The sequence below is a fragment of the Leuciscus leuciscus genome (genome assembly GCF_965113295.1).
Source record: "Leuciscus leuciscus genome assembly, chromosome: 18".
NCBI classification, from domain to species: Eukaryota; Metazoa; Chordata; class Actinopteri; order Cypriniformes; family Leuciscidae; genus Leuciscus; species Leuciscus leuciscus.
Genome location: NC_138742.1, coordinates 971,896 through 974,912, shown reverse-complemented (window position 1 = coordinate 974,912; position 3,017 = coordinate 971,896). Strand labels below are relative to the sequence as shown.

At 39.4% G+C, this 3,017-nt stretch overlaps 1 protein-coding gene across 1 annotated transcript in view; it reads right to left on the bottom strand.

The window, feature by feature from the left end:
- LOC309480256 (uncharacterized protein) overlaps positions 1-3,017 on the bottom strand; it is a gene marked incomplete at its 5' end in the record, with an annotated part of 17,431 nt that overhangs the window by 9,689 nt on the left and 4,725 nt on the right.

Genomic DNA, 3,017 nt, shown 5'->3' with positions numbered 1-3,017 from the left:
GTGGAGAACAACAGAACTCAGTGAAGAACAACAGAACTCAGTGGAGAACAACAGAACTCAGTGAAGAACAACAGAACTCAGTGAAGAACAACAGAACTCAGTGGAGAACAACAGAACTCAGTGAAGAACAACAGAACTCAGTGAAGAACAACAGAACTCAGTGAAGAACAACAGAACTCAGTGAAGAACAACAGAACTCAGTGGAGAACAACAGAACTCAGTGAAGAACAACAGAACTCAGTGAAGAACAAAATAACTCAGTGGAGAACAACAGAACTCAGTGAAGAACAACAGAACCCAGTGAAGAACAACTGAACTCAGTGAAGAACAACAGAACTCAGTGAAGAACAACAGAACTCAGTGAAGAACAACAGAACTCAGTGAAGAACAACAGAACTCAGTGAAGAACAACAGAACTCAGTGGAGAACAACAGAACTCAGTGAAGAACAACAGAACTCAGTGAAGAACAACAGAACTCAGTGAAGAACAACAGAACTCAGTGGAGAACAACAGAACTCAGTGAAGAACAACAGAACTCAAGAACAACAGAACTCAGTGAAGAACAACAGAACTCTGGAGAACAACAGAACTCAGTGAAGAACTACAGAACTCAGTGGAGAACAACAGAACTCAGTGAAGAACAACAGAACTCAGTGGAGAACTACAGAACTCAGTGAAGAACAACAGAACTCAGTGGAGAACAACAGAACTCAGTGAAGAACAACAGAACTCAGTGAAGAACAACAGAACTCTGGAGAACAACAGAACTCAGTGAAGAACTACAGAACTCAGTGGAGAACAACAGAACTCAGTGAAGAACTACAGAACTCAGTGGAGAACTACAGAACTCAGTGAAGAACAACTGAACTCAGTGAAGAACAACAGAACTCAGTGAAGAACAACAGAACTCAGTGAAGAACAACAGAACTCAGTGAAGAACAACAGAACTCAGTGAAGAACAACAGAACTCAGTGAAGAACAACAGAACTCAGTGAAGAACAACAGAACTCAGTGGAGAACAACAGAACTCAGTGAAGAACAACAGAACTCAGTGGAGAACTACAGAACTCAGTGGAGAACAACAGAACTCAGTGAAGAACAACAGAACTCAGTGAAGAACTACAGAACTCAGTGAAGGACAACAGAACTCAGTGAAGAACAACAGAACTCAGTGAAGAACAACAGAACTCAGTGAAGAACAACTGAACTCAGTGAAGAACAACTGAACTCAGTGAAGAACAACAGAACTCAGTGAAGAACAACAGAACTCTGGAGAACAACAGAACTCAGTGAAGAACAACAGAACTCAGTGAAGAACAACAGAACTCAGTGAAGAACAACAGAACTCAGTGAAGAACAACAGAACTCAGTGGAGAACAACAGAACTCAGTGAAGAACAACAGAACTCAGTGAAGAACAACAGAACTCAGTGAAGAACAACAGAACTCAGTGAAGAACAACAGAACTCAGTGAAGAACAACAGAACTCTGGAGAACAACAGAACTCAGTGAAGAACAACAGAACTCAGTGAAGAACAACAGAACTCAGTGAAGAACAACAGAACTCAGTGAAGAACAACAGAACTCAGTGAAGAACAACAGAACTCAGTGGAGAACAACAGAACTCAGTGAAGAACAACAGAACTCTGGAGAACAACAGAACTCAGTGAAGAACAACAGAACTCAGTGAAGAACAACAGAACTCAGTGAAGAACAACAGAATTCAGTGAAGAACAACAGAACTCTGGAGAACAACAGAACTCAGTGAAGAACAACAGAACTCAGTGAAGAACAACAGAACTCAGTGAAGAACAACAGAACTCAGTGGAGAACAACAGAACTCAGTGGAGAACAACAGAACTCAGTGAAGAACAACAGAACTCAGTGAAGAACAACAGAACTCAGTGGAGAACAACAGAACTCAGTGAAGAACAACAGAACTCAGTGAAGAACAACAGAACTCAGTGAAGAACAACAGAACTCTGGAGAACAACAGAACTCAGTGAAGAACAACAGAACTCTGGAGAACAACAGAACTCAGTGAAGAACAACAGAACTCAGTGGAGAACAACAGAACTCTGGAGAACAACAGAACTCAGTGAAGAACAACAGAACTCAGTGAAGAACAACAGAACTCTGGAGAACAACAGAACTCAGTGAAGAACAACAGAACTCTGGAGAACAACAGAACTCAGTGAAGAACAACAGAACTCAGTGAAGAACAACAGAACTCAGTGAAGAACAACAGAACTCAGTGGAGAACAACAGAACTCAGTGAAGAACAACAGAACTCAGTGAAGAACAACAGAACTCAGTGAAGAACAACAGAACTCAGTGAAGAACAACAGAACTCTGGAGAACAACAGAACTCAGTGAAGAACAACAGAACTCAGTGAAGAACAACAGAACTCAGTGGAGAACAACAGAACTCAGTGAAGAACAACAGAACTCAGTGGAGAACAACAGAACTCAGTGAAGAACAACAGAACTGAGATAATAGATGAGTTATTTAAGCGAGTTTTAAAACTAGATATAGTTTGAGTATTGTATATTTTTTTTCTTTTTAAATATTGTCTTTTGTTATATTCAATTCATGTACATTGTTCCGCACGTTTTGTACGCAGTTAAGATGAAAATGCAACAAATGACAAATGTACAAATAATAATACAATACATATTTATATACATTTTGAATGGTCATCAGTGGAGAAAGATCGGGTTTCAGAAGCGAATAGTTAAAGGTTTGTGTTGATTTTGGGTTAGAACTTATTTTTTATCTTGTAATACAATCTTATCTCCGTAACCTTTATTACTTTACATTAACCAGCATTAAATGTCTTACAAGATTTTGAGCTAACAGCATTACAAGTTATTATATTTAGTTTCAAGTTCACAAATAGGCCTACACTTCATTTTTGTATGAAAAACGTGCTTTGATGAATCGCTCACAATAAAACCAGGAACACAGAGTCAGTTCTGATCTCGAGCTGTCAGTCACAGGTTGCTATGGCGATGAC